Source organism: Puma concolor, chromosome F2 (genome assembly GCF_028749965.1).
Source record: "Puma concolor isolate L17-30 chromosome F2, mPumCon1.1.hap2, whole genome shotgun sequence".
NCBI lineage: Eukaryota > Metazoa > Chordata > Mammalia > Carnivora > Felidae > Puma > Puma concolor.
This window is the reverse complement of record NC_141684.1, coordinates 28,718,455-28,735,264: the sequence shown is the minus strand read 5'-3', so window position 1 is coordinate 28,735,264 and position 16,810 is coordinate 28,718,455.

The window sequence follows — 16,810 nt, the reverse complement described above, 5'->3', positions numbered from 1 at the left end:
AGCACCAGCTGTGGGGAAAGCATGGAGCCGAGGGAGGTGAGACCGGAGGAGGAAGTGAAGCACTCCGTGACTCTGAATATCATATTCATCCTGAAGACACCTCAGGATTGCTGTTTGGATTCCCGTTTCCCTGATCTGTGTGCTCACAAATGCTCAAGAACAAAATTTTCCATGTCTGCTAGACTCAGGGTTAGGGAACTTATAGTAACTGCTTTGTGTAGCACGGTTCAAGGTTTTCTCATTTCCAGCCAGCAGATGAGAATCCTGCATTTTCCAAAAGCCTTTGCAAGTGAACCGCACATCTTTTTCTTCTTGTAAGTAGTTTTAGAAAGTATGTATAAAGAGATGAGCAGGCAGCTTGGCACAGTGGGGAGAACTTTCTCATAAGTGGACTTAATGGGCGCCTGGGTGGCTCAGTCTGTTAAGCATCTGACTCTTGATTTCAGCTCAGGTCACTATCTCCAGGTTCTTGGGTTTGAGCCCCACCTCAGTCTCTGCGCTGATGGTAGGGAGCCTACTTGGGATTCTGTCTCTCCTCTCTGCCCCTTACCTGCTTGTGCTCTCTCTATGTCAAAATAAATAAATAAACTAAAAAAAAAAAAAAAAAAAAAAGATAAATGGACTTGAAACGTGGTTGTTTGGTTCTGGCTTTACCAAATGACTGCGGAACATCCAGCTGTCATTTAGTTCCTGGACCTCCATGCCTTCCTCAGCAAACTTTCATGTTTCAATAAAAACACTAAGCGTTTCCTGTGGGCTTTATGTCAGGAAATTTTGTAGGCTCTTTACTCATTCAGTACCTTATTTAGTCATAATAACCTTTTACAGAAGGAGGAAACTGAGGCATACCCATTTTACAGAAGGAGGGAACAGGCAAAACAGAGAAATTAAGTGATTTACTTAGGGTCACACATCCAAACTCAAACTCAGGAGTAGTTATAAGAGGCTGCCCTCATAAACACAATGCTTGGGACATCTCCTTTCTGTGTGGCTTTCAAATAAATCAAAGTTGTGGTTGCTTTTATTTACTTTTTAATTTATTTTTGCAAATTTCTAATGTTAAATGATGTATTTTTCCTGATCTTTCAAAAAATGTTTATTGGGCATCCACTATACACCAGGCACTAACAGACAAGGTCCTTTTTCTTGTGGAACTAAAGTTTTTCCTGTGAGAATAAACAGCAACTTAAGTGAAAATTAAAAAAAAAAATAGTATAGTATTTATAGGTTATGGTTCTCTGACAGCTATTCATTTGGTTAACTTTTGCCTCTATAAGGAGCTCTTCCATTTAGAAAATATGGAGGAGGTAAAACCGGTCAATACTTCATCAATATGTTTAGGTACTGTGTCAATTTGTCTAAGGTAGCAGAACTTCTCTTACACAGGAAGAAAAACTCCCTCAGCATCTCTATTACAGATTATTTGGGCATTGAAAAAATTCCACACTTCTGTTAAGCTTCATTCATACCTTAGTGTAAATAGCTTTCATCAGAAGATTAGTATTAAAGGTCTAACCTAATTTTACAGAGTGTGGTAGGGAAGGAGGAAAGCTTTCAGAGGAGAATGACAGCTTTAGGTGAGAAGGGAGATCTTGGACAGGTAACAGAGGTTAACAAACTGTTACTGAGGCTTGCACTGCCACCAGAACCCTAGATTTCCGTTGTAGTTAGTGGTATCCTGTAGAAGGAATTAGAACAATAACCACCTTTTAAGTGTAAGGCCCACGCTAAGTATCTGAATTCTCAGAAATGGTCCTATGAAGTAAATACTGTCTTCCTTAGTTACAGATCTCAGCTCAAAGACTCACGTGCGCCAAGGAGCTTTCCCAGTTATATAGTGAATATATATATGAAGGTATCAAAATTGGGGTCTTTCTCACTCCAGATTTCATCTCAAGTGCCAAGATGAGACGCTAAAATTTTCAACTGGGCTTCAATTGTGGTTAATACAATTTCCACTATATAAAATAATCATAACTAGAGAGATGATGACTAGTTAACCAGTAGCATATAAACACAAATGACCCATTTTAAAGTATAGAGTTCTCTTGGGTAATAAAATTTTCTGCCCTCTTCCCTGTCCTGTTCCCTGTAATCTGTTGTCCCTCCTCCATTGATTCCCAGGTTTGAGTCTGAGAGTCCAATGAAAATGCAACGATAAATAAGGGCAGAAATAAGTCCATTCAAAGGATGTCCTTCCTGGTCCCTGATCTTGACCTGAGGTATACCCTAAAATATGTCAAGAAGTGAAAGGAGAATTGCTGATGAGTACTTGGGGGTGGTGAGGTCTTGCTTTCAATTTCCTTCCTACAAAGCCTGGGAGGAATGTGACTGTCACGTAGGAGGCAGCTCAGTACTGAGATGTGAAAACTCAACATTGTAATGACTTTGGGTATATTTTCTCTAGTTATCAGATGTTATATTCAGGTGATTTTCCATTGACAGTCTTGTTAGAAAATGCTCTACTGGTGTTTGGCTTTATCTATCAAGTCTTCTAAACATTGATTTGAATATTAAATCTCCAGGTACAACTAACTGCTTTTAGTTCTTCCAATTTTTGTGAATATTTCTAAATATATTAATGAACAGCATGCATTCTTAACAGTCCTGTTTTTATTTTATTTTATTTTATTTTATTTTATTTTATTTTATTTTATTTTATTTTATTTTATTTTATTTTATTTTATTTTTAATGTTTATTTGTGGGGAGACAGAGCATGAGCAGGAGAGGGGCAGAGAGAGAGGGAGACAGAGAATCCCAAGCAGACTCCAGGCTCTGAGCTGTCAGCACAGAGCCCAACTCAGGGCTCAAACTCAGGAACTTTGAGATCATGACCTGAGCCGAAGTCAGCTCCTTAACCGACTGAGCCATCCAGGCGCCTCAACAGTCATGTCTTTAAATTGGATTAAAAGAAAAAAAAAATAGAAGGGTGCCTGGGTGGTTCAGTTGGTTAAGTGTCCAACTTCGGCTCAGGTCATGATCTCGAGGTTTTTGAGTTCGAGCCCCATGTCAGGCTCTGTGCTGACAGCTGGCTCAGAGCCTGGAGCCTGCCCTGGATTCTGTCTCCCTTTCTCTCTGCCCCTGCCCCGCTCACACTCTGTGTCTCTCAAAAATAAATAAACATTAAAAAAATTTTTGGTTTTAATTTAAAAAAAAAAAGGGAAAAAACAGCCGACTTTAAATGTCTGATTATTGATAACAATAGGGGCCCCTGGCTGGCTCAATTGGAAAAGCATGTGACTCTTGATCTTCGGGTTGTGAATTCAAATCCCATGTTAGAGGTAGAGATTACTAAAAAAAAAAAAAAAAGAACTTTCAAAAACAGAAGAATTGATTATTGATAGCAATTAAGAAAAGTTAAAAGTCATTTGAACCACATTAAGAATTCCTATTATTAAAACTCTGGAACATTTCATTTAGGTTTTTGAAAAAATGAGAATGTATTTATATTAATATTATATTTGATTTCTGTAATCTACTTAAATAATGTACTGTGTTCTGTGAAATCATTAAGTCTCATCTTTTATAAGAATGTTTTAAAATGATTATACATATATGATAGTAAGTCATTGACAAAAATTTTAGAAAAATGTACATTCAATTCATTATTAATTTAAAACAAAAATACAATTTTACACTTATTCTTAATAACTAAATAGGGGAGATATAACAAGTGAATACTTTTGATAAAGAGTTTTTTAGAATTCAACTTGAGTAAATTCCATCTTTTCATTTTCAACTGCTTTAGTGTAGACTCATACCTTTACACTAAAATCCCTTTAATTTTTGTCATTCATTAACAATGCAGACCATATTTCATGTGAGGCGTGCGTAGCTATCTTTGACTCAGTACTTAATTTCTCAGGGACTGACAACGAGATAAGTCACTGGTAATGATGTTTCAAAATGCCTTTGTATATAGACAAAATGACATTGTCCTCTTCATTGCACTGGGACATGTTTAAAGGTAAAGGAAAATCTGACAAATTCTAGCTATTCATCTTCCATGAGTCTTCTAGGTGCTTGGAATAAATCCTCCCAACTGTATAACAGCCCACTCTAATGCAGAATTTAGCTTAATGTGGGCTTGTTCTGGATTCCTTCCAAAGGGAGGCAATTATCTTTGGAAGTACCCAAGAACTCATTTTTATAGCCTAGTCTGCTGCAGAGATCACTGAATGGGTTGATGATGGTGATGATGAGGATAACAATATGGTAATAATAGCTGCCACGTTTACTTATTCAATTTCCGCTCTTTTATTAGCTGTGTGACATTAAGAGGGTTTCTTAATCCCTCTGTATCTCCTTTTCCTCATCTGTAAAATAGGGGGTCACAAAAGTACTTACCTTATGTTACTGTTTTAAAATTAAATGAGATAATCCATGTAAATGTTTAGTGCAGTGTTATTATTTCTGTTGTCACTATTATTATTATTATTATTATGTTTCAGAAAATTTTTCTGATCCCCCTTACTGAGCACTTACTATGTGACTGTATCACATAGGATGTCACTTATTGCCATGTTAAAAACTTACCTCATTTCATTTATAATGCTTATAACCCAACAAAGAGAGTAATATTATCATTATATCTTTGCAGATAGAAACCAAGATAACAGATTTTTCAAGTGTCATAATGATAGTAGAAATAGACTTGAACACCTTTGTTGGACTGAAAGGCTTTGAAGGGCATTAACATGAAAATAATGCAGTGAGGAGAGATTACAGTTAGAAATACTCTTCTCTTTAAAAACAGTTTTATACAGAAAATTTCTACTCTACACTTAAAATAATTGAGATGACTATATATTTTATAGGCCATGACCAACAACAATTGCATGTGATTTTCATTTTAAAAAATTGGTTCTTACTTCTATCCATTGTAAAGAAGGTAGTTGATTGGATTGGTCATTAAATGATTCTCACTAGTCCACTGTGATATGCAAAAGACATAGTGGCATTTTTCCTGAGTTACTAAGAAGCTGTGTAGAACCAGGCACTTATTGTCCACTGGATTAACTTCTATGATTACACTGAAATTAAATTTTTACAAACAAGATTTAGAAGCAGTGAAGCAAACTCAGGGTAAGTGCTTTGTTCATCCTGTCCTGTAAGCTGTTAAGTGAACCCTATATTGAATTTGAAAATTCCAATTAAATCCTATCAAATGCCCTTATGTTGACAGAGATTGAGTCATACGGAACCATTAAAAATGCTTTTCGTCCAGTATATGTGATTTATTAATATTAGAAGTAAAATTGCATTTAGACTTACCCTTATTCTATTTAGTGCTTTCTTCCATTATGAAGGAACTCAGTAAACTTGAATTCCATTCTGTAATTGGAAGAGAGGTAATCTTTACATTTCATACGTGTTATAAGGTTTTTTACATTGCATTTCCTTAGTTTTCCTGGAATCAACTCAAAACTGAAAAGTTTTTTGGGGTGCCTGGGTCACTCAGTTGATTGAGCATTGGGTTCTTGGTTTTGGCTCAGGTCATGATCTTACGGTTTGTGAGTTCACATTGGGCTCCGTGCTGACAGTGCTCAGCCTGCTTGGGATTCTCTCTCTCCCTCTCTCTCTGCCCCTCCCCCACTCTCTCTCTCTCTCTCTCTCTCTCTTTCTCTCTCTCTCTCTCTCTGACTCTTGCTTAAAAATACATAAATAAACTTAAAAGAAAAGTTTTTCAATCAGTAAATATTTATAGAAATGTATTTTGCAAGTTCTAGGGGGGGTGGTTGTATATACAGATAGAATATGCATTATATATCATACACATAAGTTATACCATATATGTGAATAGACACACAACATACACACACATAAGAAACTAACAGTACAGTAAAGCTTACCCTGATTACTATGTCAGTGGGTCACATTGTTATTACTCCATGCTAGAAAAGTAGTGAAAAATCAGAAGCAATATAAAGAAAATAGTAGAGATAAGTAAGGAGAAAGGCAATTTTTCTTTGCAAAATGGTTCTTAGTTACATGGTATAGTTCCTTTAAATAGCCTCCTCCTGTGTTTTAAACGTGGTCTAATTAAAGAAAAATATGAAGTAACTTTTTAGGACACATATGCTGAACTCTGCCAACATAGTTTTATTAACTACATTGTAAACTTGATAGAATACCTATTATTCTCATCTCAGTCGGAGCACATAGAACATTAATTTAAATATTTTATATATTAAATCACTACACATAAATGGGAAAAATCTAATTCTGTTTGAGTTCAAAATTACTGCTTTTTACATTTAACTGTATGTTTAACTTATACTTTTATCACTGGTTCAAAAGAATAGAAATTTGGGTTTACAGTCAGCACACATTAATTTGGTTAATTTGAAAAAAGAGCCTTGGATCAGTGCATGTGTTACAGAGAATATTTTCTCTATACAGTGTAATTAAATTGGTGGGAACTGAATATAAAAATTTGTCATTTTTTCAACATGAAAAACAGCAGTGAGCCATCTGGCTTCTCCTTCACACCATTGCATCTGATTGACAGCTCAGTTATAGACCCGGCCTCCCCATTCTCCCACAAACAGATTTCCCGGAAAACTAAACCAAATGGGAATCCAGAGGAAGTTAAAACATAGCAAATTTGCCCTGGCCTGATTTTTTAAAAAAATTCTAGAAGGTCAAATTAATCCATTTAGTAACTGGGAATGTTTCATTTTCATGGCAGCAGCGAGAAATATCCTATTCCATACTGCTTACTATTTGAAATGGAAAAAAATAATCTCAATTATATTGTAAAAGAAGAGAAATAAAACAAATTGGGATTTTAAAACGACTTTATGAAATATCAACTTCGTAATAGATTCAAAACTGACACTGACTCTAGGCCACATATGTTTTACTTAATTAAGAACAGATAATTAAGGTAATTAAGAACAGATAATTACCAACCATACAGAAGTTTTGAGAATAGTAAGTAGTCTTATGGATGCATATGTGTTTATATGTGTGTATAGAACAGGAATTTTAATTTGTTTTTTTTAATGAAAGCCAAAAATATGGAACTGTTTCCTCATTTAATATTGCTCAATAAGTAAGAAACTATCACAACTATTTTAGCAAAAATTTCAAAAAGACTCCATTCACAGTAAAGTTTTGTCTTGCTTCACTTTTATTCTGGTAATAGTATTACCAACTGGAAATAAAGGTCTTTGTAAAATATTTAGTGAATGACTAATTGTAAAATAAAAAGCAAGTTTGGATGTATTTGAACAGGTAGGAATAAGGCCACGGTAGAGGAGCCTTAGTGTTAAGAACGTGGGCAAACCTTGCTGGCATTTGGAGCCATGTTCACGGGGAAGTGGTGACCTACTTTCAACTCCTCTTTGAATGAGAATCTGTCCCTAGGGCAATGAGAGTAACAAAGTGAGTGAGCCTCTCTCCAGTGAATTGGTGGAGAACACTTTCTTATATAAGTACTGGATAAGGGATGCTGTTAAAATATTTGTTCTCAAGGTTGAGGGTTTTCCAATATGGCTATGATAGAAGGTGGCTGGCCCACGCCTCAAGGTAGTTTCAGGACCCTTTTACACTCTTAAAAATTATTGAAGACCTCAAACTTTTGCTGATGTGGGTTAAATTTATCGATATTTATTACATTAAAAGTTAAAACAAAAAATTTAGAAGTATTTATTAAATCATTAAAAAAAGTAACAAGCACAACACTTGTTAACGAAATAAATACTCTTAAAGAAAAATGTTTTCCAAAACAATATACTTAGTGAGAATAATGACATTGTTTTACAATTTTTCATATCTCCTTGATAGCTGGTTTAATAGAAGACAGCTGTATTTTCATATCTGCTTTTGCATTCAAACTGTTGAAGTTTGATATATTTCTTGAAGTTTATAAAGAAAATTCAGTGTCAGATAGGTAGTTGGAAAAAAGGGGTGCATTTTAACAGCTTTTGGATATACTGTTATATATGCTTCTGTGCTATACTAGAACATGACAGGCTAGTTCCAAAGGAGAATCTGAACTGTATCAGTGAGTTTTTATATTCAGTTATATTAAAATCCATTGGCCTGTCTTCCCTTGGAAATTGTTTTTTAATCCATGCATGATTTTGTTACGTCATTGCGTTATTCTTTTGGAAAATGTTGGTTTCTCCAAAAAGTGACACATTTAATTAAACAACACCAAAAATCCCTTTTGTTAATATCACCACCAATTTCATCAGAGAAGTTTTTGAGCATTGGGAAGCTATCAAACTCATGGCAGTAGAAAAAAGCTTTGCAAAATTCTAACTTTCACTTGGAAGCTCAAAATTTGTTACCGGCAACAAATACAGTCTGCTTCCTTCACAGTAACAGGATCCACTAATTCATTTTAAAGAAATTACTCATAAATATCTGAGTAGTTTGTCTCTCAGTCCATGTTTTCAAGTGAAAATGGTGCTCTGTGGGAAAAAAGCTAGTTCAGCTTGTAATTCAGAATAATTACACAAGAGCTTTTCCTTGAGACAACCACGGATGTCACAGAGAGCTCCAGTACACTTCCCATTTAGTTAAATAAAACATTTAAAAAGGACATGTACGCAGGTGATAAAATTTGACAAAATTTGTATTTTAGTCAAATAAGTAACTTTTATTATTATCCATCAAGGATATTGTTAGCTGGCTTTTTTTTTTTTTAACCCCTTTAAACATGTGAGGAATATGATGACAGCTGTACAGATTGGTGTCACTGCTTTGAGGTATGCTAACACCCAAGCACTTTTACCCACCATTGCTCTGACACTATTAGTGCAAATCTAGATGCAGTGGAAAACACAAATAACTCCTTGGTATTATGGAAATAATATTAAAAAAAATTTTTTTTCAACGTTTATTTATTTTTGAGACAGAGAGAGACAGAGCATGAACAGGGGAGGGGCAGAGAGAGAGGGAGACACAGAATCCGAAACAGGCTCTAGGCTCTGAGCGGTCAGCACAGAGCTCGACGCGGGGCTCGAACTCACGGGCCGTGAGACCATGACCTGAGCCGAAGTCGAACGCTTAAACGACCAAGCCACCCAGGCGCCCCTGGAAATAATATTTTAAATCAAGGACTCCTAAAAGGTCTCATAAAATCTCAGGGGTTTATAGACCACATTTTGAAAACTATTGTTGTAAGAAATATATGTATTTTGACAACTTAAATGCAGAATTTATGTGTTTAATTTGGAATTACACAAAGATGTATAGGACTTTTATATTTTGTTTTGCAAGGTTTCATCAAAAAAAATTCCTGTACCTAATGTATGCTGTGAAGGTAAGCACACACATACCCTAAACATAAATTTTACACACACACACACACACACACACACACACACACACACACACAGAAATGTGATCATATGAATGTATGCATATTTTCAGATATGCAGAAAAAAATGTAATTAATCTCAGCTCCAATTATAGGATATAATATAAAGTTAAGCTTTTCTTTTTAGTTTAATCACATAAATTTCATATAATGCCATAATTTAAAAAACTTTAAGGTAATAGATAGTCTTTTTGTGTAAAAGTGCCCAGTCTCAGATTTTTGACCTCCTTTATGCCTCACTCTAGAGGGGCAAGGTATGGCCCAGAAAGATGAGATTCTCCTGTATAGTTTAAGTGAAACCAATTGGATCATCACTGGGTAGGAGGAGGGCTTCCTGGACTATTGTTATATATGAGTGCAAACTGCCAGAAGCCAATGTTGGGCCATTTGCTTCTTCTGGTCTGTAAGTTCCTCTCCTTTGTCCCTTTTCCCCTTTGCTCAGGTTATAAATGGTTAATCAGTTCCCTCCAGTATCTTATCTCTATCTCTCCCCAGCAGTGCATGGAGCCACTTCTGGTTTCTGTCTATAATCTTCTACTATTACTTCCAAATAATCACATCTGCCCCAAGTTAGAAGTGATTGGGTTTGGGGCACCTCCTAGAACTTGCAGCTTCTCAGGACACCTGGGTGGTTCAGTCAGTTAAGCGTTAGACTTCAGCTCAGGTCATGATCTTGCAGTTTGTGAGTTTGAGCCCCGTCGGGCTCTGTGCTGACAGCTCAGAGCCTGGAACCTGCTTCAGAATCTGTCTCCCTCTCTCTCTGTCCCTCCCCTGCTCACTCTCTGTCTCTCAATAATAAGTAAACATTAAAAAAAATTAAAAAAAAGAGGACTTGCAGCTTCTCACTAAAATGGAAAGCACATGTTCCTGGGCTTTCTCATACCTCCTAGAAGCTTCTAAATTCCTTTCCTGGACCTGCAGGGGTTTGTCATCAATATGTGTTTGTGTTCATGAGGGATACAGGAACCCTAAAGCTGATCTTCTTCATGCCCTATCTTTCCCTTTCCCCTTTTTCTTTATAATTCATGTTTTCCCCCTCATGTCTCAGTCATTGGTTCTCAGTGTTCGCATGTTCTCCTTAAAGAGACACTTGGAAATGTGGTCATGGTGGTGTGGATGGGGTGGCTTGTTTTTACCTGTCACAAAAGTTGGAGAATACTATTGACAATTAACTACGTAGGAGCCAGACATGCTAAATATACTTTAATGTATGAGCAATAAAGAACTGTTATTCCAGAAATGCTAGTAATGCTGTCATGAGAAACAATGCTCTAGATACAACTTTCTCAGAACCTGGGGAAGGAGGTTTCACAGCATAACAGTGGTCTTTAATAACAGATGTAACAAAACTTATCTAAGTCTTCCCACGATCCTCCAGATGGATGCCTTGAGCTGACTGCACAAAGTGTCATGGACCAGAAATACAAAAAAAATACTATTATCATCAAATGAAATATGTACATATATTTGAATTTGTGATCATTTTTTTGCTACCATGGCATAGGGATGACACATTAAACAGAATAACTAAATATATAAATATATGTGCATTTATTTAAAATGTACAGCAAAATAACATTGCTTTCTTGTCATAACTGTAAAGATGGTAAGTCCTTATGGATAGATGTTGGCACACATCACAAAAACAGCCTGTCATGTATGCTCCACAACTGAACTGGCAAGGTTTCCAGAAGAATCCATAAAAAAGCTGAAATTACTTTCTTTAATACTTTGGTTAGCCTTCTCAGGGACAGAATGCCCAAAATGATTTCCTTGCTAGCTTCCAGAGAATTATTTTACTTCCAAAGTTGCAAACAAGAGTTGCTGTTTCCAGAATGTCTTTGCAGTGCTTTGCTATTCACTTCTCTACACTTCAGTCCGTTTTTCCCTTTAATAACTCAGTTTATTAACCGACTCCCTCACATGAGAGAAAACAGTTTTCATGTAGAAATAAATAAATGGACTGCAAATAATTAACTAAATATCCTGTAGGTATTTTTCATACAATAATTAACTAAATATCCTTTAGATATTTTTGATACTGTTCACTCAGAATATTCTAAACCTTGGTCTTTGTTTAATAAAGTACATAGTATATGTATAATAATCATACAAAATTCCTAGAGATCCACTGGCCAAACACTGAATTTGGGCATCAGAATTCTCAACCACTTACGTAATTATGATTCTTTAAGTCAATGCACGAAATTAACATATTCAGATTGAATATTTTTTGTTTGGATGTGATATATTTGCAAAAGTAGTCCTTAACACTGTCTTACAGTTTCCATTTATTTAATTTTGCCATTTTTTTCCTCCAAATACATTCATTAATGGCCATATGTTACGCCTGATGAGAGCAACACATTTGAATTGATTTTTTTTTCAAAGAGAACATTAAAGGACTTGCACGACAGATATTTCTTGAGTTGTGAATTAATTTGGAGTGATTCAGAGTCAGTGGAAGTTTTGGAGATGTTTTAATTTAGAAAGATGACAATATGTGAGTTAGCACACACATTACAAAATCCATATCCATATCCAATATGTTGTGTATCTTCTCTATCTTTTATAGAGTGTCAGATTGAAAATAAAATAATCTTTGACAGAGATTGACTTATTTTCGAATATTTTAAGAGATAGAAATATTTTTTTGAGTTAACTGTATATATTTAATTTTCATTATTCACAATTTTGGTGACTACTGGTGTTCATTTGCCTTCACTTAAGACAATTTTTTTTCATGTTTATTTGTTTTTGAGAGAAAAACAGAGTATGAGCCGGGGAGGGCCGGAGAGAGAGGGCGACCCAGAATCTGAAGCAGGCTCCAGACTCTGAGCTGAGCTGTCAGCACAGAGACCAATGCGGGGCTTGAACTCATGAGCGGTGAGATCAGGACCTGAGCTGAAGACGGATGTTAACTGATCGAGCCACCCAGGTGCCCTGTTTGCCTTCACTTTAATAGTGATTTAGGAAAGATTGAATGGAGGTGCATATTTGTGGTTCAAAGACAACCATTTAGAGTTGTTGGTTTTAGTGTAGTCTGAAATTAGAACATGCAGTTAAAAGTTTTCACTGGGGAGACAGAACTGGAAACTCATGTTTTTGTTGTTCTTAGTGATTTTGTTCTCTAGCATTTGTCCAGAAATCTGCACCGAGACACAGCTTAGATAGTTGAATCAGAAAAGTCTTTAAAAACTCACCAAAAGGAGGGCGATGATTATCTAGAAAAGCTTTTGTGTAATCACTAGAGGACCACATGCAAACCAAATGGGCAGCTGAAATGGTTAAAAGGTGGAATCTTTAATGGGATGGCATGATTAGGTGACCAAGAAAGTGCATTTGCAGAGAGTTCATCTGAGTATCTGTGTATGAAACAGATGGAATAGGAGCATTTTCCCTAAGAAAAGTAAAGACAAAGAGGCAGAGCAATGAGCTCTGGCAGTTGGGACTTTTACCTTTCTTTGGTGGTGAATGCTTGATGGGTCTATGGGCATTGGAATATTTGAGGATTAAGTGGGATCACATGTAAAATATTTTGAAAGTCATAGAGTTTATTATTATTTTTTCTTTTCTAGGCATAAAACACAAAGGTATTACTAATATTTAGTGACTGTGATTTATAAGTTTAACTAAAAAAATAAAGTAGTAAATTCTCAATAGTTATTTCTCCCTGAGGCACAGTATACATACAAAAGGCAGTTGTTTTTCTCACGATTTCAGTCACTATTACAGAATCTGTCTTCCTTTAAAAATCAATTCTTAGACACAAGAAGAGCCAGTTGGTTTCTGATTACTGCACACCTGGCATACTCAACTGCTTGTTACATCTGAGTATCCAGGGGATCTTATTTATTGCTTGAAACTGTGCCTCAGCACACCCTGAACAGTATTTGTTCTTTTTTTCTTGCTTTGCCCTTTGATGGCTTTGCTCAGCTCACCATGGATCTTAAGTGTCTGGGTATCCCTACCTCACCCATCCTTCCCGCATTTTTATTTTTTATTTACTCATGTTTTAAATGCTTATTTATTTTTGAGAAAGAGAGAGAGGTGCAGAGAGAGAGGGAGACAGAGGATCCGAAGTGGGCTCTACCCTGACAGCAGAGAGCCCAGTGTGGCGCTCCAACTCATGAACTTCAAGATCATGACCTGAGCTGAAGTCAGATGCTTAACCGAATGAGCCACCCAGGTGCCCCATCCTTCCTATATTTTTAACCTAGTGGAGTTTGAAGTTAAAACAGGGCCACCTAGCATCTAATTTTAGAAACAAGCCATTTAATATTGATGAGTCTGTGGAGTGTGTTTGCAAGGACCATCCTTCCTACTTGTTTTTGATGGTCACAGGTATAAATGGATATAGTTATGGATGAGCCATTCCTCTTAACATTTCTTCTGGAAAACTTTTAGATATACACACACACACACAAAATATATGAATACATTATATATATTATATATACAAACTATATATACAAAATATAAATATATTTATATATTATATATATTTATATTTTGTATATATTTGTGTATATTTTATATATACATATATATACTCTTTTATCAAATGTGTTGGCATTGAAAAAAATTAAAGAGCTTTGTTTCCTCTCCAAAATGTTTTTCAAATCCATACACTCCTCCACTCCCTCACTATTATTCTAATCTGAGCTATCAACTCTTGGTATCCATTAAATAATTTCTTCCTTCCACTCTTGACTTTTACCAAATTCCAATAGGTTGCATCATGGCATTAAAAAAATTCAAATCATATAATGCTGGTTCCCTGATTAAAAGCCTTCAGTCCCTTTTCATCACACATAGAATGAAGTTTAAATTCCTTTCCATGGCCTTTAAGGCTTCTGGCCTCTCCAACTACTCATTTGTAACCACATAGACTGGACATTTTGATCTTTTGCTGCTGGTCTCCTATTTCTTATATAACATTAGCTACAAAATGGGGGAAGAAACAGAGTATTTTTAAAGTTTGTTTATTTATTTTGAGAAAGAGAGAGAGAGAGAGAGAGAGAGAGAGAGAGAACGCACACGTGCATGAATGGGGGAAGGGCAGAGCAAGAGAGGGAAAGAAAGAATCCCAATTCACAACAAGGGGCTCAATCCCACAACTGCGGGATCACCACCTAAGCTGAAAACAGGAGTCAAGAGCCCAACCAGTTGAGCCACCTAGGTGCCAGAAGAAAAGGATATTTTTAATACCTGATGCCTTCTCTTCTCTCTCCAGTACAGCTCTATAAGCTTCGGAAGTGTGGTAGTCTTGTCTGTACTGCTCACCACTGTATTCTCAGGCCCAATATAGGCCCTGTCACATAACTGGCACTAATAAATACAGATTTTGCAATGATTTACTGGAAACTGGAATATGCTACTGTGCAATGTGGCAGTTGTCAAAACTCAGGTTTAGAAACATTTGTCCATATACACAAACATGCCATTTCTGGAGCCAGAGCTAAGGACATTGCCTCTTTATAGACAGACTGGCTTGAGGACTTGTTTATTGGTCTCTTCTAGAACATTGCAAAGATACGTCACCTCTTCTTAGCAGGGCTTCTTTTCTCCTGGTTTAAGTAATCTCCAGGAGCCTTTATTTTTTAAAGTTTATTATTTTGAGAGAGAGAGAGAGTGCAAGCAGGGGAGGGGCAGAGAAAGAGATTCAGAGAGAGAGAGAGAGACAGAGAGACAGAGAGAGAATACCAAGCATGCTCCACATTGTCAGTGTAGAGTCCAAGTTGGGGCTCGAACTCACAAACTGCCAGATCATAATGTGACCTGAATTCAAAAGTCAGGCACTTAACCTACTGAGCCATCCAGGAGCCCCTGGGAACCTTTAAATATAGGATTGCTCCTCAATTATAACAGTGTATGCTCCAGCTCAGTGCTCTTGAATGAATTTAAATGCTGAGAAATTATTTATGCTGAGAAAAATATTTATGGACATTTACCTGAAAAATATCCAGTCCATTATTCTAGATAGTCTACATTTTATAGATTGATTTTGGCAGACCATTATCAAGATATTCATTGGGATCATGCCAAATTGGTCTAGTGTAGAATTTTTTTTTAACTGAGTTATATCATGGTGTATATTCTCTGGTCTATACTGATGGACCTTATAAGAAAGAGCTTTAAAACAGCTCATGTCTGATTTTTCTGTAAATATGTTATTGAGGATGATATCTATTCCATTACATGGTATACTCTCTAGGACGATCTCTACTATGAAATTATTTTCTTTCTCAGATAGAAGAATAATTATTTTCAATAGATTCGTGTTGCTTATGGACATTGAAATTTAGAGGATTTATTCACATATATATTTTAAAAGCATTACAATTAACGTTTATCACATGTTTACTATAAGCTAGGTATCATATAAAAATACTTTATGTGGGTTATCCCATTTCATTCTCATAATAACCCTACTACATAGGTATTGTTATTACTCTTATTTTACAGATAAAGAAACTGAGGTGCAGAGAGGGTAAATAATTGTCCAAAGTTATTAGAACTGGGACATATTAGAACTGGGAAATATTAGAACCAAATTGTGAACATAGCCTAAGTTATGTAGGCTGTCTCTCACATAGATCTAGCTTATATTTCTGAAGTTTATTTTTCTTTTGTTTCTTTTTTTTTTTTTAATTTTTTTTTTCAACGTTTATTTATTTTTGGGACAGAGAGAGACAGAGCATGAACGGGGGAGGGTCAGAGAGAGAGGGAGACACAGAATCGGAAACAGGCTCCAGGCTCTGAGCCATCAGCCCAGAGCCTGACGCGGGGCTCGAACCCACAGACCGCAAGATCGTGACCTGGCTGAAGTCGGACGCTTAACCGACTGCGCCACCCAGGCGCCCCTGTTTCATTTTTTTATCTGCTTAAACGATCTTAAATTATTGTGGGAAAATGTGGAGTATAATAAAGTGAAAAATATACCAAGCTGCTTTTCCTTATGAGCATTATCTCTTATCACAAATCTCAAATAAATGAATAGGTAGGAAATCAAGTAGACAATGTTAAAAACTGCATCTTCATTACAGGAAGCTGTTTATTAACTATTATTCTTTTCTAAGTGCATATTTCAACCTTGACTGTGTTGTAAATTAACCTCTCTTTTTCTTGGGTCATTTTCTCAAATTACACCCATGGGAGATTAAATTCCCTTTTTCTTGGGTTATTTTCTCAAACTACAGTAACTTGTTATGTTACTGAAGATTAGCTGTGCCTATGGTATTATGTTCAGTCAATTATGATGAATTCTCTGCCTAAAGTTTCATCCTTTGACAGTTTCCCACACATTCTCCACTTAGCAGTCAGAGAGGTCTTTCTAAATGTTGGTACATTTGCTTATGTCATTCTCCTGCTTAAAACCCATCAAGGGCTCTTGATTCCTCTCAGGACACTTTCTCAGTTCCTTATCATGGCTCACAGAGTGTTTAAGGATCCAGGGTTCACTTTAGTTTTGT